At 51.6% G+C, this 26,733-nt stretch overlaps 1 pseudogene; it reads left to right on the plus strand.

The window, feature by feature from the left end:
* LOC123002270 (tubulin alpha-8 chain-like) lies at positions 1 to 26,021 on the plus strand (annotated as a pseudogene).
* Positions 26,022 to 26,733: the final 712 nt, after the last annotated feature.

A 26,733-nucleotide genomic window follows, 5' to 3' on the forward strand; every position in this document is an offset into this window, starting at 1 on the left:
GGCGGTGGAAGGCCGCGTGCACTGAACAGGAAGTGCACGGCGCACGCCGCTCGCCCGCTCCCCCCGCCGCCCCGTGCCGCCCCCGGGTCGCCGCACGAGGTCGCCTGCCTCGCGGGCGGGGTCTCTCTCTCCTACGGCCGCGGCGGCGCGGGACTCGCTGGGAGCCGGTTTCTGATGCATCTCGTCCCCCAGCGTCTCTGTCTACGCCCGACCCCCTGAAACACGCCCCTGCGCCCTGCCCCGCCACCCCCGCAGCGGCGGAAGCCGGGGGTTGCTGGGGGGATGCACGCTGACCCGCACTTGCTTCCGGGAAAGCCGCGGCCCCGGTCGCTCTCCACCGCGCGTGCGGACCCCCGTGCACCCGCAGCGCGGTCGGTGTTGCCGGGGAGTGCGGCTTTTCACAGCCCGCCCTACCCGCCCCCTCACACCCGGCTTATCTCGGGTTCGCCAAGAGTTGCGCAGTGGATCGGCGGTAAGTGCGGGCGCAGTATCCGCAGTATCCGCAGCCCCGCGCCCAGGAAAACGAGGAGTTCCTAGGACTGCGGAAAGCAATGGGTGCCGAGAGGGCTGCAAACCCAGGGCGAGGCTTCCACGTGCCACCGCGTTGCCACTCTGGCGCGGCCCGTAGCCAAGGGCCGGAGGGGCGGGGGGCTTAGGTGGTGGCGTCCCCCTTCGAACGCCCTAGGATGATGCGACCTTAGCTCCCGGCTGGAAGTGGGGTGAATGCTCGGTCGGGAGACGCCTCCTTTCACGCTCTAAGTTCTGAGGACGTAGTGACCCCAAAAGTCACTGGAGCGCCCTGAGTGCTGACGTCGGCTCCGCCTCTCCCCCTAATCAGTAAAGCAGAGAAAGAACGTGAGGAAGCGGCCTTAACTCCTGTCCAGGTGCGGAGATTCGGAGATTCGAGGAGTCTTCTCCTCAGAGGAGGAGGGATTAGCCCGCCTCAGAGACACCCCTTAGGTCCGCCTCCCACCCATCCCCACCAGGTGTTTCAGCCATCTTTCCTGTGTTCTTCCATCATCTGGTGTGAAATCCCCCCCCAGTCTGGGTGCTTCCTTGGTTCTTAGCAGTTTATATCTTCCTTCTCTTGCTCCCCTGCTCTCCAGTCCAGAAGAAACCACTGGAAAGTCCTGGAGCTCCATGCTTGACAGAAGGTTGACATGCTCTGGAGGGGACTAGTTTGGGTTCAAAAACCAAGTAACCATCCTGGTCCCACAGGTGTGGAATTTAACACTTTGACCTTTTTCTGACGGGCTGGGGTGGGGGGCGGGTCATGAGCCTGCATTATTCCCCTAAATGCTGGAAACACTGCTTAGAAGCAGAAAAGTAGGTAAGGGGGTTTACCTTGGGACCAGGGGAGCCCACACCTGCTCAAAATACTCCCCAACTGCCACTTAGAAGGCTTCACATTTTAATCCCTGTCACAGTACTAATTTTCCAGGGCGTGGACATCACCCCATTTGATGAGAACTGATTTGGGAAAGAAGGATGGAGAGGTGGGAAGGAGGAAGTTGACAGGAAGGGAAGTCAGGAAGATCCACTAGGGAGGATTCAGAACCAGGAAGCCACCGTGTTATTGCTCCCGCTAAATGTTTGCCTGGGGCCTGTCCTGGTTGATGGGCAGTGGTTAGCAGTTCTAATAGGTACTTTTGTCAGTTGCTTTGTGTAAATATGGGCATTCATTAATAAAATTGATGCCTTCTCTGAATTTATTTTGCTGGGGTGTAGACTTCAGTGCCTGGGGACCCTAAATTAAAATGTGTTACCATATTGCCTGCATTTTAAGAGCCTTTTGTTGTTGTTGCTACATATGTTAATAGTTCTGAGATCTGGGTGTTCCTTAGAGACAGTGCCAAAAGAGGCTTACCAGACATTTTTTTTCTCCTTCTGAAAAGATATTAATAAATTGATCATATATCTTCCAATCAGTGGAGTCTTAGAATTGAGTTTTTGTGGTGGTTTTGCTTTGGGGTGCCAGCAACCCCATCTTCACCTCCACCTTGCTGCACACACAGTTATTTTAGCCAGTGGCTAAACATGGCGTGCCAAGCAACTGTGTCCATATGATGACCCTTGCCACTGATTGTTTCTGAATCCGCTGACCCATGACTCCCTTCTCAAAATAATGCAATATGAGCTATGCTGAGCACAATATCGAAATTTAAAATAAAGAGAAGCATTAGTGAGTTTGCCTTTTGCTCTGGTCAACACCATTACTGATCCTATCTTTATGAAAAATTCTGACTCTTTCGGGTATAAAATAAAGTTTGCATACATATAAGTTTCTACAGATTATATATATAACAAGTTTATATACATAATAATCTTATATATAAGGTTTATATGTAATCTATTTAAACTTTATACATGAAATATGAAGGTTATATATAAGTTCATATATTAAGTTTATAATATGCTATATATATGTATATGTGTGTGTATATATATATATATATATATATATATATATACTGCACAGGGTTTGAGTAAAGCAGAGGGTCTTAGGTCACGGAATATCTATGTGGTCCTCTACATTTTCCAGTGCCCTAGCCGTTAGGCTAAGAATGTGTAATTAATTCTGGCCAATGAAATGTGAGTAGTTTTATTGTGAATTATTTCCACATCAGGCAGTGAAGAGTTGGTATGTCTCCCTCACTTTTCCTCTGCTGCCATCATCTTAGAGACCACGTGTTCTGGATGGTGTCCAGTAAGAAACGAGAGGGCAGCTTGCTTCGGACTTGATTGAGGTGGGTTAAACCACTGAGATTTTGATAATTATTTGTTAGCACAGTATTGCCTTGCCTATAAAAAAAATAATTGCGTTGAAATATTACTTATCATAATGACTGAGTTTTTTGGCACCCCCTTAAATTTTTACCCAGAGACATCCGTCTTACCCTGGTGTGGCCCTGTCCTTCTGACTGATGGAAGGATGAGAAGTAGAGGCTGGCCAGGACTGGGGGGGGGGGCATGGGAAGCACCTCACAGGCTCTAAGAGTGTGACTTGAGTCCTACCCCAGCACTGCTACTCATCTGCTAAATAACTGTGAGCAAGTCACTTCCTTCCCCCTTCTGCAAGAGAATCTTCTGAAGATTTCTAAGGCCTCTTTAATAGGGAGCTTGTGTTTTGTCGTGATTATATATATTGTACATCTTTGTTAATTGTATTGCTCTGTTAATCCCTTTTTTATTTAGCTTTTCAAAAGTACCATTGCACAATGAATTGAAAATTAAAAACAAACAAGCAAAAAAAAGGCCTCTGGTCCTTCCCCACAGATGGCTTAGGACAGTGCTTCTCAGGGAAAGGGAGCTTGTTGAAGATGTTTCCATCGAGGCATCACTTGTCCAGGCTGATGATAATGAGAGGTACAATATGCAGCACCTACTATGTGCCAGTGCTGGGGCTGTATTATAGGTTTTAGTACATCTGCAGGAGGAGATGCTGTTAACCCCATTTTATACCACACATGTGTTTGTGTAATTGTTGTTCCCCAATTTTTTTCTATTAAAATCCCCTAGAACTCTCAGAGACATTTTACGGAGGAGGGAAACTGAGACTAGCCGTCAGAACGTGCTCTGATATCCATTTAACTTCTACCTATTGATTTTAATTTGCCGGGCCCTCTGGAAAGAAACTTAAAAGCATGGCCCCTCTGCTTTTAAAAGCTTTGTACAAGGCTAGCAATACTATTTAGGAAACTCCTTCAGGGTGACCTTGGACAGACATCAACATCTTAGCTACGTAGGTTTGTATATTTAGGAAACCAGTCACTCAATTCTGTGCAGAAAGCACCTCTTGGAAAAATGAAACAGGGTCTGGACTGAGGACTCTGCGAATGCTTTGCTAACTCATTGGATACCAGAGAAGCGGGTGTTGTCATCTCATTGTGAAAACCAGGGCTAAGGGTCACATTCAAATTTTTATTTTCCTTTAAACATGGGTACCGATTATGTAACCTTGTGAAAGCTTTTGCTCCCTGGTTTTAAATGAGGCCACTAATATCAATCCAAGGGTAGAGGTGGAGGTGCGCTCAGGACCCGTGGAGAGGGCTGCTTTGGGGCAGCATATGTCCTGGCAACCTTTTCATGGGTCACTTTTGATTTTTCAGGGGACCCACACAAGCCACCTCCTTTATCTGTGTTTCACGTTGCCCTTCATCCATAACGCCAGTTAACCGTGGGTCGTCCTGCTCGTGCAATCCAACAAGTACTTTGGATTAAGATAAAGGTAAGCTCTGTGGCAATATTCTCCCAACGGACAGACTTGCTGTTCACTTTTTTTCTCTAGAGAACAGCCTGGTGTCTTGACCGGCTCTGTGCCTAAACACACACTCAGCAGTTCTAAAGAATGACAGATTCAGCAGGCAGGATATGTGTGACCCGCAGCACTGTGCAGTGGAAAGGCGTCTGTTTGCTAAATAAAAGAATAGGTAATCCCAGCAATTATGTCCCCTTCCTTGACTAAGGGTGGGAGTCACGTAAACAGCATTAGTTGGGAATAAAGTCTTCGGTTCTGCCATTGGCTGCTTTTATAACTGCTTTGCAGAGTTCCCATGTAACTTTTGTTCTGGTGATCCGGCATTTCCTCCCATCCAGGGCTGCAGAATTTGACTAAAGGTCTGTGTATGTTGGTTCTCAACTTAGTTCTGAGCTTTGAACGCACTGTAAGCATACAGATTAACCCAGGGAAATTTGGAATACCACTATTACTGGAATATGGCTCGTGACTGATTTCTGATCTCTCACTCAGCGTATCTATTTGAGGCATTATAAAACAATGCAAATTAATTATAGTAATTTCCCAAGCAAATAAAATTTCTTTGGCAATTATACTAGCCCCAAAGTTCATATACTGCAGTGCAAATATGAACAGTAACTTGCATGAGAGGGTCCTTACCAGTACCACTCTTAAGCTTTTGCTCACGTAACTTGCAGCTGATATCCAGACCTGGCCTCTAGAATGCCAGTTACGGTTTTTTAACAAGACTCCAGAAAAAAAAAATACATTTACAGTGCCTTAGGATTGGCCGTGTTTGGACAGTGGGACTCCAGTGTGTGTCCTGGATTTTCAGGTGTGTTCCAGACTTAGAGCTCTTGACATCCACTCATCACCGCAGATGCAGTTTCCATCCTGACTCTCAGAGAAAGCTGTGTCCCTCCCAGAGGGCCCAGGCACACCTGGAGTTAAACCCATGCACGAATTTGCCCGCGTCTATCCCCGTCCTTGAACCTTAGCACTTCATATCACAATCAATAAATGCCTATTTAGTACACGGACAGAGCCTACAAGATGCCCAGGTCAAGGGCTCTGGTTGTACAGGGAGGCCGTCAAGGACATAGTGAGTTTTAACAATCCTCCTTATGCCATGTGGGTCAAAAAGGTATTTTGTAAGATGTTCCTAAATGTAATTCCAAAGGGTTGCATGAGGTCTTGGGAGAGAATGGGGAGAGAGAAATTCCGTGCCGTGGGCTTGCAAAAGGTCATTTAAAATCATTTTAACACACACTCCCAGTGCACCATTGTGCAAAAGGACTTACCTTGTTTTTTTAAAAATTTTTTTTCTATCCCTACTCATTGTAGCATTTTACCCTCTAGGTGAAAAGTAAAGCATAATTACAAAGTTCGTTGTTCTCTGACCAGCCTGGGAGAACGCTTTCCTGTCATTGTAGCTTATCCATACGCGATGCCCATGATGAGAATCTTGTGAAGACGGATGCAGAGTTTCTCTGGCCAACCAGAAGGACCTTGTGTGGAGCACAGGGGTGCGTGTGGGGCTCACTGCTAATACGGAGCGCTTGCAGAGTCTCCGTGCTCACACTGGTCAGCACCGAGGCCACAAACCATCCACAGTCTCCTGGCTAGGATCCGAGCACAGCGGCTTCGACCCGAGCTTCAACAAGAGTCTACATCTTGGTAGGATTGTTGGTTCTAAGTCTTTTCTTTATATTTCAGCCTTAAGAAACTGACATAATTGGTTCACCAAGAAGGGAGAGGGCTAGAGAATTGGGTCATTGTAACCACTCCCTCATGAGAGTGGTTTTTCAGCCTGTTTGAAGATTTGTTCTTTTGCAGGGGGGGTGTGTTCTTGTGTGGTCATCTCCCTCTGCCCATAGATCCGGTCTCTGTCCCGCCCTGCTCTGTGTTGCCTGGAGCTGCCACCTGAGGACCTTTACCCAACTGATTCCACTTCGCGTCTGGCCGGGTTTGGCCAGAGGGGGGCAGTGGGGAGACTGGAATGTGGGAGCAGGAGAGAGGCTGGGGGTTCTTCTTGCCTTGTTTTGCTTGGGGAGCGTGTCTTTCCTTTGTGGCTCCAGCCCCACCAGCCAGGACCGTCCCTCAGTGGCTGCCAGGCCGCTCTGACTGTGGTCCCAGAGCCCAGTGGACATATGAGTGGAAATCAGGGAGACATGGGTGAGGGAACCAGGTGCGCAGCTGTGGGGGAGGGTTCTAGGAAAGGTCAGGAGGGCAATGTGGCTGTGGGTGGCGGGCGGAAGGTGAGGCTTTATGTAGGGATGGTGCTGGGGAGCATCAGCTAGAAGAATGGCACGATCTGGCTTCCGCTCTGAAAGATTGGCCGGGCAGCTCTGTGAGGTGGAGAGTATAAGTTAGGGACTGTAACCGTCATCCAAGCAAGAGACGCCCTGGCTCAGACCATGAAGGGAGAGGCAGGGTGGTGAGAAGTAGTTGCTTCCGGATGTATTTTGAAGACAGAATCCCCAGAATTTGCTGATAGATCGGGTACAAGGTCTGAGAGAAGGAAACGGGTGACATATGGCTCCGAAGGTCTTGGCCCAAGCAGCTAGAATGATCCTGTTTCCTGGGAGGGGAGGCTTAGGGAGAGGCCGGGGAAATGGGGAGTCTTCTTTTGGCTGTAGTAAGTCTGAGGTGCCTGTAGGGACCTAAGTGAAGATACCCGAGCAGCAGGGAGACATCTGGCTGGAGACGTTGGCCCACCTGGCATTTCAGGGAACTGAATCGGGCACAAGTGTAGACAGTGAAGAGGTCAGGACTGCACCCCATGACCTTCTACCAGTTAGAAGCTGGGGAGATGAGCAGCCTTGAGTTACGAAGAGAACCAAGAGAAGTGGATCTGGCGTCCAGGAGACAGAAGTGCGTCAAGGAAAGTGCACCCTGCATGACAGGACTTGGAGGTGACCGTGGGCTTGGCCACAGCAGTCTTGATGAACCACAGACGGGAGGGAGCAGTGGCCCCGTGGAGAGGGCTTGCAGGACACAGGGCCACGGAGGGGCACTTGCTTAAAGGCTAGTTCCAAGAGCTTTGCAGAACAGGGAGCAGAGATAGGCGGTGGGGAGAGGACTGTGGGTCAACAGATGCTGGTTTTTAAGGAGTAGAATGTTCCAGCGTGTTCGAGTGCGAATGACATGACTCCATCACAGTCCAGGAAGGGAATCTACCATGCAGAACAGGAAAAGTGCAGGAGCAAAGTTCTGAAGTGGTCAAGAGGGGTGAGGTGTGCCAGCTGTGGACCGGGTGGGGGACAGTCCACCGGGTGACAGGAGGCTCGTCACGTGACTGGAGGGACGGGTGCTCGGAGACACGGGCAGGGATCTGGGCGTTCTGGTTTCCCCAGGAATAGGGAGCAGTGGCCCCCGTGATGGAGGAGGAGGTGGGGGGGTTGGTGGGGAGAGAGATGGTAAAGCAGAGCGGGGAGGGGCCAGGTGGGGACCTTTCCCTGCACGAGTGGAGGGGCGAGGTGTGCGTCTGCTAACTCAGCGGCATGTCTTGGAGGGCGCGTAGCAGTTTGCAGAGAGCTGCCCTGTTCCGGAAATGGCCGCGTAGTATTCCATAGTAGAAACACCACATACCTTGCTTGATGGTGATTTGTCATTTGTTACATTTGTTTATTGAAGCAGTCCCCTCCTGATGAGAACCGAGGCTGCTCCCAGAGCTGGAATGCGGGTACACACACTGCAGTGTCGTGAAGCACGCGCTCCGATGCTGGAGCAAAGCTCGCTTGCACGGTCCCCTCGGGACGCAGGCTGTCTGTACTCCTCCTATGGTTGGGGTGCACTCCCGCCATGGGGCACGCGCAGGCCTGTCTCGTGAGGCCCACTAGCAAAGTTGATTTCCTAACTTTCTGATATTTGCTGATGTGTTAGGTGAAAATAGTGCCTCGTACTTGGACTGTTTCGTTTTCTTGTTCTGAATGAAGAACAGCTTTTGTGCGTTTGTATTTCCTCCTCAGTTACCTTCCTGCAAATTACCCGTCTGTGCTTTTGGCCCTCTCTCCTGTTGGTGCTAGCTCTTTCTCTCACCTGCTTGTAGGGGCTCTTTACACCTTCACAGAATTAGACCCATCAGTGCCATGGATTGCCAAGTGTTTCTTCCCCGTCTATCTGCCTTTGACTTTGTTTATCTTGCCTTCTTTTTTTTTTTTTTTTTTTTTTTGGCATGCAGGATTTTCCCTTTTTTATGTGGTTTGTGTTATTGATTTATTTCTATGGCTGCTGAGGTTTTCTGTCACATACTGAGAAGTGTGGTGGGAAGGGCACAGGCTCTGGACTCACACTTGCCTCTGCCACTCCCTGGTGGTGTGTCTGCAGGCACGTTGCACAACCACTTAGTAATCACCGGATGAGAGTGCTGGGGAGTGTGTGAGCACCTGCACGTGGGAGATGCTCCTTTCTCTTAGTCAGCGTCAGTCCCAAAAGTAGAGCACACAGCAGTGGCATGTTTGCTGTTTGCTTCCCAGAATTCTTCTGGGAAATCACAGTGCTCATAATTTCCTGGGCATATGCCCTGTGGCTCTGCGCTGAGAAACGATATTCACCCCAGAGGAGAGCTCACATCCTAAAAGTCTGTTCCAAAGTTGCCGCTGGTCCCAGGGCAGCCGAGAGCCTGGCACCTCGGGGATAGAGTAGCATTTGTCACAGAGTGGCCCTCAGGCACTGGGCTGCTTCCCCACGCTCTGGTCAGACAGTTTGAGGTAGGCCTCCTGGTGTGCACCTGCTGGTGTGAAGTTTGAGACCTGCTGGTCTGACCCTTCTTCCGATCCTTCTCCTGGAAAGTATTTTGGGAACCAGACACACAACAGCTGCACACTTTGCTCTGTCTTTTCAGCCAAGAGAGTTGCAGGCACGGTGCCTGCCTGTCGCCCTCCAGAACGTGTGTGGCTGTGGAGGGTGCCTTCTAGAATAGCCCATCCCCTAGGATCACCAGGCAGGAGAGCACAGCTGCTTCCCACGGAGCTGGCAACTGAGCTGCCCTCCCAGCTGTGTGGGCTGAAAGCCTATCTGAGTCCCTGTGGGGGGACATGCGGTGAAGGGGATGCCAACACGCGTCCCCTTCCCATTTCATGTGCATGACATCTGCACCAAACCGTCCCTGAAGAGAGATTATGTTGTATGAGATGCAAATGTGAGGTTAGGGTTTTTGACTTTGTAAGCCTTTCTAGAGACTTTTATATTATTGAACAGCAGGGGAATGAGTCAGAGGCCTAGGAATGGGATACCACTTAAGGCCCAAGTGGAAAGAGGGTTTTTATGAAGGCGGAAGAGGGATCACATGGGATTTTAGAAAGTATGTTGGGCTTTGCACTGGGACTCCAGAGGGAGAAGGGCAATAGAGTTATTTGGGGTGGTGTTCCAAGGAAGGCACGAGACCCTGCAGAGAAATCTGTTTCTACCTAGAACTGTCCCAACCAGAGCTGTGTCTGAAACCCCGACAGACAGGACTCGATTCTATTAGGGCAGGGGTGAGTGTGGCTAGCCAACAGGGGGATATGATAGTTTGAAACATTAAAAAAGACATATGTTAAGGTCTCCGGAGAGAAATTCCTGTTTGGTCTTAAAACCAACCAAGTGGCCTTTCTCCTGAACTCTTGGTTCTTTTGTTCCTTGTGGGCCCTGGAACCAACCCTCATGTCTTTCTCACGGGTGGCCAGAGACCAGAGCATCAGCGCTGAAAGCTGGAACCCACCCACACATGCCCTGTCCATTCAGTGCTTTATCCTCCTCTTTGGGGGAACTTGCCTCCCCTGCTGGCAGGGGCTGCCCCTCTGCCTCAGTGTTCTGGTCCCTGCCCACAGGCTCAGCCAATCACAACCACCCTCATTTGGGGAGCCAATCAGAGCCCTTCCCTTGGATTCTAACTGGAGCTGACCAAGCCCCCTCCCTCCCCACCCCAAGGCTGCAAGGCTTCCACCTGGAGCTGCCCCCCTCAAGGGACAGTAGCCTGAGAGTACGGCTCTCAGAAGGAAGGAGGGAAGACATGGAAGCCTTGGCCCCCATCACCCCTAAGACCATTTCCTCCTCTCCCTCTCCCTGTGAGCCAACCACATTCCCGTCTTTTCTTAAGATAGAGTTGGATTTCTGTTTCTTGCGAGGCAAGAGCCTTAACTAATGAACATCTCACTTTTAATTAACTTAATTGTGTTATTCTTTCTAGAACAGGGTGGGGAGGAAAAGAAAGGATGCAGGAAGGGAGAAGAGAAGCAAAGAAGAAGGGGAAGGCTGCGTATGCAGAGTTTGTAGCCGACAGGAATGCCTGTTATTGGGCTGTTACAGCCTGACTCTGCTGCCCCTCGGCCACCTTGGCCGCAGTCTTTGCTGTGGTCAGGTAGCCTGGCCCTCATGGCCAGCAGCCTCCCGAGGGACCTGCAGGACCCGGCTGTTTATTCCCGAGTGCATTCTGGATATCTGTGGGAACGGAAGGCTGGGAGGCCGTGAGACCGCCCTCTGTGTGGGTGGGCAGCTTCCTGTATCCACACCGTGCTTGTGGGATGCGAGGGCCATTTTCGGAGGCTCAGCTCCAACAGAGGAATTGGATATGCCCGCGGCTCTGGGCACTCACTACCTCTGATGGGATCAGAGTGCACAAAACTCCCATAGGAAAAGAACTTTGCCCTTTGTGCTTGAAGAAAGCCTGCTTAAGCTTACTAATGACTGGGATTATCGAGGTCCATTGGTAATTTTTCAAGTTACCTGAGCAAGAAAAAAAAAAAAAAACCACAGTGATTACAGAAGCCAAGACCCAGCATCGTCAAGAGCACATTGGTTATTTACTTGAACAGGCAGAACTCAGTCCTTTTTATTCCTGGTTAAACTCCCGTGGCTCTGTAACCAGATACCTCTGGGCTGGGAGGAGGGGCTGCGCTGGGAGGGAGAGGTTGTCAGGTTGATGTAAATGGTCAGATTTCTGGTTCAGAGAATTACCAAGACCTGATGTAAAAATGCCCACCTTCCTTACGGTTTACTCTTACCACATCCTCATTTTTTTTTTTAAATCCTTGTATCTCTTTGTGTTTTTATATCCAGATTCACAAAGTGGCTAATCTTAGGGCTACATGAGATCGCAAAATGCCCTGCCTCCCTGTTCTTTTTTTTTAATGTTTTTTTATTATATTATGTTAGTCACCATACAGTACAGCCCTGGTTTCTGATGTAAAGCTCGATGATTCATTAGTTGTGTATAACACCCAGTGCACCATGCAATATGTGCCCTCCTTACTACCCATCACCAGCCTATCCCATTCCCCCACCCCCCTCCCCTCTGAAGCCCTCAGTTTGTTTCTCATAGTCCATAGTCTCTCATGCTTCATTCCCCTTCTGATTACCTGCCTCCCTGTTCTATCACTGTTCGGCTTTCATGGAGAACAGGGGAACCGCCCACAAACAAGGGCATTATAATAGTCCTTTGGGAAGATCTGCCTTTGTTCTAATGATTTTCCTACTGCTCAAAATATTTCAGAACTCCTTTTAAACCTTTTATAAATTTGGGGCAGTGTGAGAGGTGCAAAAGAGCAAAAATATCAATGCCCATAGACTTCCGATAGAATACTTGTGCAAGCATCTAGCCGAATCGTCCGTGTGGATAAGGCACGTAAAGGGTCCAGTAGTGAAATTCCCACATCACGGTGTCTGTCCACATCCCACCAGCTGGTGAACGTTGCTCCAACTGACCCTTATGAATGAAAACTTGGATCTGATTCAGGCTGAATTGCTAGGATCCCAGGGATTACTCAGTTCATCTCTCTATCCCTTATTAAACAAAGAAACAGTAACTTCAGAGGCTCCCCTTTGCCAGCATATCTGTATCAGTTGGGATCCTCAGGGAGGTGGACGCCAAGACAGAATTAGACACATGAGAGATTGAATGGGGACACTGTCTGTGCAGGGTGCAGGGAAGAACGAGCAGAGGTAGGTGGGGAGAGCCTCAGACCATGGCCCAGGTCTGATACCTATGGCAGGACAGTGGAAGGGGTAGGAAAAGCCTCAGATCAGCACAGTTCTGAGCACAGTTCACAGCCAGACCAAGGGGGAGTCACCACACACAAGTCGTCAGTCGCAGACATGCTGTGGACCCATCATGTTCCGTCGTTACCTGGGGACAGCCCGAGGAAGGTGTGGCCTCAGAAGCCAAGCAGGAGGCTCTGGGGCTGTCAGTCAAGGATGCCTCTGAGGCAGGGCCTTTGGAGGGACAGCTGGGTGTCACCTCTGTGGCCACCGTATCTCCCCTTGCAACACACGGATGCACAGTTTTGTCCATGTGTAGGGAGCAACTCCCCTGTGGTTTCTTGGGTCTCTCACCTCTGGGGAGACTTAGAAGAAGAAGGATGGAATTAACTGTAAGCCACCAGTGCTGCAGCTCGTCTCCCCCACCCCACAGTATCCAGTCTAAATGGCCTACCTGGGAGTGTGACCCAGACCTTGTCCTGAGGGCTCGGAGTCCTTCATAATCACACCGTCCCTGGGCCAGGGCTGCAGGGCACACAGTCACGCTGAGCCCGCACAAGGGAGGAGCCACAGGGGTCCCTGGCTTCCATGTGTCTCCCTCCCCCACCGCATCGTATGAAAGCGCACTACCTCCTACCGCGGATCAAGGTCAACTTACCCCACCAAGAGAGTGACTTCCTTCCTCACCCCCCGGACCCCGGCCACGCGGAGCCAGAGTGTCCTGGTGACAACTGTAGCTTGTAGTTCAGTAGGACCCTGGCCGTGTCCTTTTTGGGAACCAGACTTTTAACTCTACAGAGTCCAGAGTTGCAGGCACAGGAAGCAGAGAGTCTCCCAGCAGGTCACTGGGGTGACTGCATGGTCCATGTGTTTTTCCTACAGGAGACGCAGCACCACGGAGGGGTCTCTGAGGTAAAGCACACGCTGCACCTGCAAGGGGTTCCTTCCCAACCCCGCACAGCCTCCCCTCCGAGCCTCAGGGACTCCTGCAGTCCACTATCCCAGCTCTCTGTGAGCCTGGCTGCTTGGGGATGGTGTGGAGTGTGGGGACTGGTGCATCCTACAGTCATGGCCCCACCCCTGCACCTTCTTAGCTGTGACGTGAGCACAGTCATGGCCCCACCCCTGCACCTTCTTAGCTGTGACGTGAGCCCTCTGTTGGATGCTCTGTTGTGTGGCGTCCATGCCTGGCCAGCTGCCCCATAAGCCCCCAGACGGTGGTGCTCACTGAGGCTCTGTGGGCAGGAGAGACAAATCCACACCTGGAATAGCTGTCTATCCTTGTAAGATGAACCGCTGGCCCTTCCGAGGTGAAAGGGGCTTCATGTGGCCACCTTGCTACCAGACAGATGGTCCCCTCAGGGAGCAGCACCGACTGGGGTCGGCAGTGGCCTCGGTGGCTGACTGGTTGGAAATTCAGAAGGGGCAGTTCTAGATGACCCTTGATAAATGGGAGTCGGTGCTGTCAGGCCCACGCATAACCACCTTCTCTGCCACTCCGGCTGCTCCAGTCACGTACCCATCTCGCCAGTCCCAGGGTGGCTGGTGACAAAGGCCAGCTGCCATCAACCAGTGAGGCAGCTGCACACTTGGCTGTCCAGCACCCCTTGCATGGTGGGTGCTCTCTGGTGGGCACTAACATGGGAGCCAAACACCTGTACACCATGTGCCCGCTCCCAAATGTCCATCCACCTGCCTCTCCCCAGACCTTTCTGTCCCTGACCCTCCAGTCCTTTTCCTTCCAGACCCCTAACCAGCTAGCTGGGCCACTGGCCACAGCCCAGGCACCTTGGTCTATTTCTCTTTCCACACACGTGGGTGAGCATGTGCCCACTGGCAAGAACAGTCACCTGGGTCATTCAGGGCTGTCCCAGAACATGACAGAATGCAGCTGCCGGACACTTTCAGATCCCTCCCCCAAGATGGCCATCTGTCGATCAAGCTGGGATTTTTTTATCTGTTCCTTACGGTGGTCCTACAGGACACCCCACTACCCACATGGCCGTAGGAGTGGGCTGGGGAAGGGGTGTGGTGGAACCATCGTGAGTGATGTGGCAGTCTGAACGGCTGGCCTGTGCAGCTTCCTCAACCCTGTGAGCTTGCTCAGCCTCTGTCCCAGGGGCACCGTCTCCCTCTTGCAATGGACTGCTGCTCGTCTGTTCAGCTTTGTGACTTGGTGGGGCCCACAGGCCCTCGATCCCAGGGGGCTATTCCAGGTGCACGGAAGGCGGTGCTCCAAGGTCAAGTGTTCCCTCTATCAGGAACCTATTTCTCGAAAGGAGCATAGTTCTCTGCTGTTGGCACGGCTGTGCTCCAGACCGTTGCTCCTGCATCGGGATTCTCCCCTGGCTGGTCATAACCTCCATGCTGCATCTCCCTCCACTGTTGACAGCACCAGCACTGCAGGGGGTTCATCAACCCCCTCCCAGACCACCAGCCCCACCTGCTTTAGCTCTTCCCCCAGCCCCCTGCCCAGTTCTACCTGACAGTGTCTCCCCCAGGAGATGGGCAGGCTGGCCTCTGGCCCATAAGCATGGTAGGTGGGTTGAATTGTGTCCCCCAAAGACATATGTTGAAGCCATATGCCTGGCACCTGCGAATGTGACCTTATCTGGAAATTGGGTCTTGGCCGATGTCATCTAGGTAACTAAGGTGAGGTCATTAATGTGGCCCCCCCAAACTAGAGGACTGGGTCCTTACGGGAAGAGAGGAGGCACAGACACAGACACGCAGCAAGGAGAACGCCTTGTGAGGACACACATGCAAGGAGAAGGCCACGTGAGGGTGCAGACTGGTTGGAGTGATGCACCAAGCATTGCCAGCAGCACCAGAATCCGAGAGATGGGCGCCGAGCAGTCCTCCCTGAGAGCCTCGTGGGCTCTGCTGACTGCAGACTTCTAGCATCCAGAACCGCAAGAGGATGAGTTTCTGTAACGAGCCACCCGGTCTGTGATACTTTGTGACAGCAGCCATGGAAACTAATATGCCTATCTCGGCTGCCCCTCCGAACATTTGTCCTGTGTCCTCTCCTGCCTGGAGCACCCGTCCTCCTCTCCTCCAATTACCCACAGCTCCCTCTGTCCCTGTCAGGGCACCTAAATTTCCCTTAGAGCACCCAGGCTCTTGCTCACCCCCTGCTCTGCTGCCCTGTGTTCTTAACACATCTATGGGCAGCGCTGTACCCCTTAGCACTTAATTATAAACTGCCTCACTTGATTTATTTGTATTTCTCACCTTGCTCCGTAAAAAGATTTTCGGCAGCTGCTGCTTTCTGTTGCTTGCGAAAAGGCTATTTCTGTTGTATTTTTCAAGACTGACCCGATTGGTTTTGGAACCAAGTAGGGTCTGACCTCAGCCCTCAGAGTAGAGAGCACACGGCGGGTCTACGCATGGGGTTAAGGCCTGCCGGAGAGGGGACTGGATCACATGGGTGCAGCCCTCATAAAAACCCAGCTATCGGGGGCCAGCCACACCCAGCATCTGACTCCAGGTGCACAAATGCTCTGTTATGATCAGTCTGCAAGACTCTGACTCTCTATGACTTAACCAGCCCTCGTGGCATGGGGACCACAGAAGAAGCTACGAGAAAGGCATTCTGTTGGGGATTTGGGCTGAGCCCCATATTTGAACCCACCCAAGCCTCTAACTCCTCTGGTCCTTTAACAGCTCTCAGTAGAAGAAAAAAAAAATCCAGATCTTGCCACGTGAAAGTTAACGCACAGAAAGGGGACAGGAGGACCCATTCCAAATGTAAATCAAAGACAATTTGCATTTAGCAAGAGCCACATTTAGCACCCATAAGCTTCAATTTTAATTAAGGCAGAGAGCGGCTCATCTCCAATCAAGGCCAGAGAATTAGTGCATTCTCGTGACACATCGTGTCATCTGGCAGAGCGGCTTCGCGGGGAGCCCGTGGTGTGACAGCCGGCTGGGGACCAGCTGTGCTCCTGGTTGCGCCTGGTGGCTGCGCACTGCCTCCCGGAGGACTCATTCTGACCTGCAGTGCGTGAGCTGAGTGTAGCAATAACCTCATCACGGGACCCTCCGAGACCCCCGCTCTGTCTCCCCTTTCAGGGAGGAAGGCCTGAGCCGCGGCAGCCCCAGCCTGGCTGCCACCGGCCCCTAAAAGCTAATGCACAGCCTCCTCGGGCTCTCCTCACCGTGAGTCGGCTTCTGGATTTGTCACCCCCTCCCACCCCAGTGCGGAGGCCGTGGGTGCCTCAGCTGCCTCATCTACACAATGGGCATCCGCCTCACCGGCCCTTTGCTCTGAGGGTTGGAGGAGGGGGTGTACGGACCAGCAGTTTGCAAGACGTGAAGCCCTCTCTAAATAGAGTAGGCCCGTCATCACCGTGTGTCCCGTGTGTCAGAGAAGCCTGTGAATGGTCATCCTTTGCTTTGTCGTGCCTGCTGGGAGGGGCATTTCAGAGTCCCACGGGCAGGAGTGACATCCCGCTGGAGCAGAGGCAGCTGACCGTGTGAGACCAGGACGTGGGGCTCGGGCCTGGGGCATCTGGGCCCCGCGCGATCCTTCTGATTACAGACTCTGCAGTGACATCACAGCCCCGATGGAATGGTGCTGGGCTGGCCCCTTCCCGTCCCTCACACAGGCACGGGGTCTTCAGGCTCCTCACGAAGGACAGCCCTCCACTTCAGGCAATCCTGGAGGTTTGCGGACAGGACCCCCGAATCCCAACCTTCCTGCCTTTCGGGATTAGGGTGGCTGGGTGCCCCTTTCCCATAGGGCTGCTCTTAACTAGCCCAGGGACAGAAATGCCCCACCCTTTTCACCGTTACTGGGCTTTTTGGTGGGGGGTGAAACCAGTGACTGCCACCCACCCAGCCTAGAGGAAGTTGAGTCTTAAAGAGCTAATAAGCATGCCATTTTCCAAAACACGTAGGAAAACTTCACAGTTCATCTGGACACAGATACGCCTGCAAACTTAGCAGTGCCGTCTTCAGAAAGGCAGAGACCCTCCCTCAACCTCGGCAGGTCCAGAGATCAGGACGCATGGCTCTCTGCGGTGCCGGGGTCTCTGCTGCTGCCCCCCAGCTTGCTGTCCAGTCGTGTTTCTTATCCTTACTTCAATGGCTCTATTATTTTGTACCTTTTATTGTACGTGATCTCAGATGTTTTTCTTCTAAGTAGGAGAGGTGCAGATCACCCATCTTATTTATAACTTCGCCGTGAAGATCAGAATCAGAGTGTAAAATTGGGGAGGAATGTGGAGGAGAAGGTACTGGGCAAACAGCCTGCCGTTGGAACCTTGCTTCTGCCTCCTCCTTGGTTTCAATGATCTTGTAGCTTCTACCAGGCAAATGCTCAGGGAGTAACTGGTGGTTCAGCCAAAGGCGTTTACTGACCGCGTCATATCCACGCGGCCAGCACGGACCATGCTCCCTGGAGGACACACAGGAGAGAGTGCAGCCCCCACCCCCACCCCTGCACAAAGAGATGAGGGGCCCTCATGGTGTGATGCAGCCAGTCCCTGACCAGTGGGGAATTGTCACAGGAGCTAACATTTACTACGAGCCCATGTGGGACAGCTTTGTGCTAGGTGCTCTCAGCCCACCTGCGGCCTCTCACACGTCCTTCGGTGGAGGGTCCTGTCACCGCTGAAGAAGTGGAGACGACGGGACACTAAACGTGGCCAAGATGGTGCAGCAGCAAGGGGCAGAGAGCTTCAACCAGGACTGGACAGCCTGGACTTCCAGCAGGTCTGCGGGGTCCCGAGGCAGATGCCCAGAGCCACGGAGCTGCGGGGAGGGGGTGGCCGAGCAGCGTGGTCTCACCCTGAGGTGCCAGCAGCGGCCCCTGTGCTGCCTGGGGCCACTGGAGACCTCCGAGGTACCTCCCCTCTCCCGCTCCCCTCCACAGCCATTTCAGACTCTGCCCTCCCCTCACTCCAGCAGGTAACCTCTCCTCCTACTTCTCCAGCAAAGGGACAGTCAGAACGAACTTCTGCCAGGCTCCCTCCCCCACGGGCCGCCTACCAGCAGCAACAACCACAGAGACTCTTGACTCTCTCTTCCCTAGAAACCGCCTCTCTGCTCTCCTCGAGCCATCATTCCCTCTCTTTCCTGTCCCATCGATGTTTCTCTCGTGCGTGCAGGTGTCCTTCCTCTTGGCTACACATTGGAGTTACCGGTGAGCTTTAAGACAAAAAGAATGGGGGCCTTGTTCCTACAAACTTGGACTGGAGTAGCCTGGAGTTCTCCCCAGGCATCCGGAGACATGAAGCAGATGGTGCCAAGTATCCACGGCCAAGTGCCAGCTCCCCTAGGGGTGCCCACCAGCCAGCAGTGCGCAGCCACGCTGCTCTGCTCCCTCCCATCCACACCCCTGCAGCTGCTGACGACCCACCCCCACCCCCGGTCAGTCCTCAGTCCTCATCTTACTCACCTTCCAGCAGCACTGAGCAGTCGGTCTCTCCCTCTTTCTTGAAGCATTTCCTTCCCTGGCTCCCTGACCTTTGGCCGGGGCTCTCTGTCTACCTTGCTGGCTGTTGTTGGTTCCTCCTGATGGGCTCTTGGTGGCCCAGGTCTCCGTGCTGGGGCCTGTTCTTTTCCCCGGGTGCACTCACCCCCTCACTGTGCTCACTCAGCCTGCAGGCTTTATAAGTCATCTATTCACTAAGATTGGATCTCTCGTCTGACCTCTTCCTTGAACACCAGACTCCTGTATCCAAACGCCCACCTGACCTCTCCACGTGGGGATCACTGACATCTCAAACCGAACATACCCCAAACTGGGATCCTGCCCTTCCACCCCACCACACCACAGCTTTGCTAGCCTTCCCGTTACTCAAGCCAAAAACAGAACTGTCTTGGATTACTTGCCTTCTTCATGCATACTTCCAATTCCAGCAGCAAATCCAGGTGGTCCTGCACCAAAGTATATCTGGAACCTTTGCTTCTCACCCATCCTCCATGCCAGTCTAATCCAAACTGGATCATCTGTCACCTGGTAATAGGTTTCTACTTCCACCCTGCTCCCCTGGTCCATTCTCAAAACAACAGTTAGAGTGATCCTCTACCAAAGTCCTCCAAAGGCTCTACCTTCCACTCTTGTCAAAACCCATGTCCCCACCATGACCTACAAGGCCTTTATGATGGGCTCTCCATTTGTCCCCTCCTCACCTCTGCTCCAGCCAGTTAGCTATTCTCCGAGCTGTTTCTCCAACATGTCAGACTTCCTCCTACCTCAGGGCCTTTGCATGGGCTACTCCCTCTGCCTGGAATGTTCTTTTCCTAGATAACTGGATGATCTACTTTTTCCTTTCCTCCAGCTCCCCACTCAAATGCCACTTCTCAGTGAGTCCTTCCCAGACCACCCTTTTAAAAATTGAAATCCTCTTTCCTGGCATCTCCCTTCTTTGTTCATTTATCCCTTTGGCACATGTCACCTCCTAATACGTCCTAATGCATAATTTACTTATGTGTTTTGTTTATTGTCTGCTCCCACATGAGGTTTTAAGTCCCATGAGGTCAAAGATGTTTATCTGTTTTGGTCAGTGCTCCATAATCTAGTATGGTGTCTGGTGCTTAGGAGACAGGCAATAGTGTTTGTTGATTGAACGAATGTGATGCCGACCAGGAGCTGTGGGGGATGGTGAAGGGAGGAAGAAGGTCTCATTCAGTTCCACAGGGATTATCACTAATATTTGGTGCTGGGAATGCTTCTTGAAGAAGACTGGAGGTGAACCTTGAAGGGAGGACAGTCTTTAATGGTAGAAATAACAGTTGGGATAAGCAACAGGACTCATGAAATCCTAGGAATGATTTCTTCAGAGCTCTGCTCTCAGAGGACGGACAGCCCTGGAGAAGCCGAACTGGAGGCAGGGTGAGGAGGTGGGATGTGAAAGCAAGCTCAGGGACAAGGTCATAGTCTCCTGGAACGTGTGGGCACTGCGGCAAGCTGCCAGGCCCCCATCCTCAGCCCCCGCCGCGGAAGGTCCTCCACAGCTCTTCCTGGGCCCCCAGCAAGATGACACAGTGCTATAGAGGGGAGGGTTAGGACCCCATCAGCCAGAAGTGATTTCCCCGGGGATGTACCTGTCTTGGAGGAAATTCTTTGTGGAGGCGGAAACAAAAGATGGTGCAAATCCGTGGTCAGTGTTTGGGCATGTATTCCCATTTCCAGTCACAATTATGTGTTGCCATGGCAACTGCACAGTCAGGACCAAGCCGAGTCTCACTTGGCCTATCAGATGCAGACACGCTGTGTGCACTTTTCAACCTCAACCTGAAATGTGGAAGCCATGGGTTTTCATGCCAGGATCCCAAGAAGAAAGCCATGGCTCCCCCTTTAGGAAAGGGAGGTCACAGGGGCGTGTTCACACCCATGCTCAGAAACCTCTGAACTACTGCTTGGACTGTGCCCCTCCGTGGCTCCCCCTCCAAGGTTCTACTGTCTTCACTCCCTCACGTCTGCACCACTTGCTTTGGCCAAATTCACTTATTCATAATTTTCTAGATGTAACGGGGAGGAGAACAGTGAGTAGGCAAGGAGACAGAGGAATGAAACAGCATGGAATGTTCTGGAAGCACTTGGGACTATGAGGGGCCGGTTGGGGAGGAAGGACTTTGGCATCCCGCAGACACTGCGCTGACCCTGGCTCTGCCACTCACGGGTGAAGGGCAAGTTCCGTCATTGTCTAACTGTGCTCTCCTCGCCTCAGTAAGACTGCCTTGCAAATCAGTGCTGAGAGCTAAGTGAGGCATCTAGCACGGAAGCAGACAGCTCCAAACACAGCAGAACTGGGCAGACGGGGCGGGCGTCCTCATGCTGCACACCAAAGACTTGCAGTTTGGCTGGTGGGGGGCAGGGAGTCAGGGAGAGATTTAAAGTTGCAGAAGAGTTGGTGCTGCTATTAATCCCATTTTGCAGATGACAAAACTAAGGCACAGAGAGGAGCCTTAGTAAGGCTCCTCCTTAGTAAGTAATTGGCTCAACACCACGCAGTTAGTAGGTGGCAGAGCTGGATTCAGATCCAAGCTCTGAACCACCATAGTGGTTATTCTTCCTCCAGCTAAATAGGAAAAGGAAAGGTCTTTGAGACTAAGACTGTGTTAGGGACTGTAGAAGAATTGACTGAGATCCATAGAAAAGCTGAACTTGGCTTTGCCCCCAACGTAGTGGTTAAGCTGCTGAGAAAGGAAGAATTTAGGTGATTGGCGTACCCATCAACACATCTTCTCTAACAAGGTTGGACCATCGGCCCTCTCTGAAGCCTGTGGCACCACCCCCTATGTCCAGTGCTTTGCAGAAAGACCTGTCCGAAGCCCTCCAGGCACTGCTCCAACCGTGCGGCCTTGTGGAGCTTGTGGTAGGAGCTTGTGGAGCTTGTGGTAGGAGCTTCCCAGCAGCCGTTTCCAACCCTCCAGGCAGATCTGGGAAGGAGAGGTCCTGGCACTAGGACTCAAGACTGCTCAAACACACACACACACACACACACACACACACACACACACACACACAGCAGAGAGGTGTGCATGAGAAAGCCCAATGCCTACATCGGGACTCAGGCTGGAAGGCGAGAGTGTCCTCTGCAGCCACGCATGACTGTGATGGCCATCTGTTAGGGTCCACTGCACGTATTTCAGCCAGAAAGAATTTACTATGGAGCGTTAAACCAGCATGGTCCCCACCTGGCTGCGGGCTGGCAAGCCCACGGAGCCGGCCCTGCTGCTGCCGTGCTTAGGGCTGGGGCTCCAATGGGAGGAGAGGTGGTTGGAGGTTGTTCTACCAAAAACCCCCAAACCAGGGTCATCTTACTGTTGCTTGGCCATCAAAGGAGGGCTGTGTAGTGGGAGTGGAGCCAAGGAGGTGTTGCAGTCTCTTCCAGGAACACCCCAGAAGGCAGAGAAACACTCTGAACCCCCTTTGGCTCCCCCCTTCTTTTCTTCCGGTGCCTCCATTAGTGGGGTTCTTGAGAGCCTGGGACATGTAGTCCCTACAATCAGAGCAGGGCAGGCAGGTCAGGGAGGGCAAGGATAGATGGGAGAGCAAAAGGTGGTTGAGGGGGAATGCTGTTAATCCCACCTGGACCAGTCCTGGGTTATCTGGAACAATCTAATTCCAAATACACTGTCCCAATGCCCCGGTAACTGCTGGAGCTTTCTGGACATTTAAATATGGGTATACACCGATATCAGATTTGTCTTCCTGACACACAGCATTTCACATTCCACTCGCTCAGTGGGACCTGACCCCAAAGTCTAGCTACAGAGTCTTTATCTGAACAAAATCCAGCATTCTTCCCAGAATTTAAAAAAAAAAATCCATAGTAAAACAGTAATCAAATGTTATTTCCTTAACATAATAGACAATATCTAACAAAATCATTGGAACACCAGAGGTATTCTCATTAAATTCTGAATGGTCCAAGAATTATAAATACTGAAAAGGAGACAAGAATTTGTTTGATGATATAATCTCCTACCTAGAAAACAAATTAAAATTGACTGGAAAACACTTAGAACTGGTATGGTAATTCTATAAAGTGGCTGGCTAGAAAAGAAATACTCAAAGTGTAATGCTTTTCTTATATAATAACTATAGCCATCTGTAAAATTAGAGGGAAGAAAGATGTGGCTCACAAAAATTAATGTGCAGCTCCTTTACAAGGGACACGACAGACCTTGGTGGGAGGCTGGAAGACGACCAGGGTGAAGGGAGAGGGGGGCATGTTCCTGGAAGGGGAGACCTGGAGCAGTGAAACCAGCCCTACTTCCTGGAATACCATGTCCAGCGAACAGAATCAGATCCTATCACCACCACCACCAACAGACACACACACACACACACACACACACACACACACACAGAGGATTTTAAAATTTGGGATGTGTACTTTTAAAGTCTTCCAGAAGAATAAATATGGGAGAAAATCTATTAATGGTGGTGGGGGGGCTGGTTAGGAGAGGGTTTCTTCAGCTGATTGTACATATTACATAGTGTGATCCTTAAAAGATGTAGTCGCGGGACAACAGGAAGCATGGAGGTCAGTGAAACCCTAGTGATCATGTCATACATGATGATTATGAGGCTTTGAATCACGGATGGTCATTTAAATATTTTATATAATAATGCGGTCACCCTTACACTGACGGCTATCAGTGACTGATTCTGAAGAATAACACGGCTTCTCCAGTTACTTCCAAAGCAGGTTATGGGATGGGGGAGGAAGGAGAGAACGTGAAACCTCTGGATCCCAGAAAGTTGAAATAGATGTCCTGGTGGGAACTCACGCTCGTGTCTTCCATTAAAAGTGATCTTCAGAGAGGTTCTCTTACATCCACCCGCCTCAGAGTTGTGCTCTAAGAAGCCACAACCTCTCTCCCTCCCTCTCTGTCATCTGCTGGAAAGCCGCCAAGCAGCAACCACGTGTGAGTGCATCGGCATCCACGCTGGCCAGGCTGGGGTCCAGGTCAGCAATGGCCGCTGGGAGCTCTGCTGTCTGGAACGCGGCATCCAGCCCAATGGTCAGACACCAAGTGACAAGACCACTGGGGGAGGAGATGATTCGTTCAGCACCATCTTCAGTGAGACGGGTGCTGGCGAGCACATGCCCGGGGCAGCGCTCGTAGACCTGGAACCCACAGTCATTGATGAGGTTCACACTGGCACCCGCCGCCAGCTCTCCCACCCTGCGCAGCTCATCACAGGCGAGGACGAAGCTGCCAGTGACTGCACCCGAGGGCACCACACCATCGGCAGGGAGATCACTGACCTTGTCCTGGATGAAATTTAGAAACTGGCTGACAAGTCCACAGGTCTTCAGAACTTCTTGGTTTACCTCGGCTTTCGAGGGGGTACTGGGTCCAGGTTCACCTCCCTGCTGATGGAACGTCTCTCTGTCAATTATGCGACAAGTCCGAGCTGGAGTTCTTCATTCACCGCCCCCCCCCCCCCCCCCCCCCGCCGAACCCGGGTTCCCACAGCTGTGGTTGAGCCCGACAACTCCATCCTCACGACCCACATCACCCTGGAGTGCTCTGGTTGTGCCTTCCTGGTAGACAACAAGCCCATCTATGACATGTTGTAGAAACCGCCATACTTAACGCCCAACCCACACTAACCTGAGCAGGTTGATAGGTCAGATTGTGTCCTCCATCACTGCTGCCCTCAGAGTTGATGGAGCCCAGAATTCCAGACCAACCTCAGGCCCTATCCCCACATCCACTTCCCTCTGGGCACACACACCCCTGTCATCTGTGCCGAGAAAGCCTCCCACGAACAGCTTTTTGTAGCAGAGATCACCAATGCGCGCTCTGAGCCAGCCAACCAGAGGGTGAAAGGGGACCCTCACCATGGCAAATACATGGCTCCCTGCCCGTCGTATTGTGGCCAACGTGGTTCCCAACAATGTCCGAGCTGCCACTGCCACCATCAAGCCAAGCGCACCATCCAGTTTGTGGCCTGGTGCCCCAGTGGCTTCAAAGTTGGCATGAATTACCTGCCTCCCACTGGGGTACGTGGTGGAGATGTGGCCAAAGTACAGCGAGCGGTGAGCCTGCTGAGCAAGACCGCAGCCGTCGCTGAGGCCTGGGCTCGCCTGGACCACAGGTTTGACCTGATGTATGCCACACGTGCCTTTGTTCATTGGTGTGTGGGCCAGGGCACGGAGGGAGGAGAGTTTTCTGACACCTGTGAGGACGAGGAGGATGTGGATTTTGCAGAAGGAGAGGAATTACTACAGTTAAAAATGTCACAAAGGTGCTGCCTTTACAGGCAAGCTTATTCTGTTTTAAGTATTGAAAAGTTGGGCTCTGATCCGTTCATTTGTATGTAGCAGTGTATTTTTTCATACGCAATGACGCACCTGTGCTTTAAAACACGACTCTGTTACAGACCCAAGCTGTCCGTTTCTCTGATGGGTTTCAATCAAGTATTCCTTGTCTTAAGTGAAAAAAAAGTAATCTGCAGAAAGGATCACTGGGAAGTCATCATTGGGTCTTCGTGAACAGCAGACAGCCTCCCGGAAGGGTCTGCATTTTCGCAAGCCTGGATCTACAATGTGAAGCATTGTGTTCGAGGGCACTGAACTCTCGGCGGGGAGGGTCTCCGCCCCCACACGCCCTGCCACCCTCTTTCCTCGCTGTAGAGTTGCAAAGACCATCGCACAGGGGCTTTCTCAGGACAAATACTACGGCAGGTAGCAGGGTAAGTCCTCAAAGAGGCAACATTTTCAGAAAGAACTTAAAAAGATACATTTCCTAGAAATTGCCTCTGACATTTCAGATCTGCTCCAGGGAAAACCACTGTGGAAGCTTGAAGTACTGACCTGTCATCATTTGGATAACCGTCTTCCAAAATCATTGAATATCCTACCTCGTGGACTGAATCGGTTATAAAACGTAGGGGCTCTTGACCTTGAAAAGCTCACAGGGATATGTGCTGTGGAGCCAAATACCAAACAAGCCATTTTAAAACAATTTTCAATAGTTGCTCTCTAGGGAAAGTCGGGAGCAGACAGCTTTGGTTTGTTTGTTCATTTTTTTTTTTTAAATAAGTCTGTCCAATTTTTGAGTCTTCAAACTATTTGACTTTTTAACTGATTTAACTCTTGAAGCAGTATTTGTGTACAATTATGGTAAAAATAGGGGCGCCTGGGTGGCACAGTGGTTAAGCGCCTGCCTTCGGCTCAGGGCGTGATCCTGGCGTTCTGGGATTGAGCCCCACATCGGGCTCCTCCGCTGGGAGCCTGCTTCTTCCTCTCCCACTCCCCCTGCTTGTGTTCCCTCTCTCGCTGGCTGTCTCTATCTCTGTCGAATAAATAAATAAAATCTTAAAAAAAAAAAAACATTTAAAAAATAAAAACCCCGCGGTGCCTCATTTCCCCACTTTGGCGTCCCACCTCCCAGCATTCGTTGCCACGTCACTGCCCCCAGCAGTCAGCAGTCCCTGGCTCTTCCCGCTGCCGTCAGAGTGCCCCCTGACCCCAGCGTCACGGTGACTGGAAGGTGAGGATCTCCAGGTCCCTCAGCCACAGATGCGAGCCTGGCTCTGCCTAATTCCTGTTTAGCTGATGGGCCGCGTGAAGGAACCACGTTTCATTATTAAAATGCTGAGTAACGATTAGAACAAGAATCAAACCTTTGAAGAATTCTAACACTGGAGTTGGGGCTTAGCCCTGTGGGTGGGTGAGGCTGTTGTGTTGCTGTTTTTTTAAAGCCGAGCCTCCTCCAAGTTCATCATGCAGCAGCTACAGCTCCACTTCCCAATGCAGGGACCGTGCAAGGATCAGGCTTCTGTGAGTTTCCATCTCAAATTCAGCCAGTAAGGGCCACGTGGTCATGAAGCCTGGCATCAGCAAATCTATGTCAAAACCTGAACTCTGATGGAGAATAATTCAAGTGCAACCCGTCGCAATTGGCCAGCTAATTCCCAGCAATATTTAGGAAGTCATCCAGCACAAGGTGAGGCCCAGGACTGATTACACATACCAGTCGCTTTACCCACTCGTCCAGATTCATACAAGGTGAAAGTAGGTTAAGAGAAATCAGCTCACTTGTATGGGTCAGGGTTTCCC

The sequence above is a fragment of the Ursus arctos genome, unplaced genomic scaffold (genome assembly GCF_023065955.2).
Source record: "Ursus arctos isolate Adak ecotype North America unplaced genomic scaffold, UrsArc2.0 scaffold_3, whole genome shotgun sequence".
NCBI lineage: Eukaryota > Metazoa > Chordata > Mammalia > Carnivora > Ursidae > Ursus > Ursus arctos.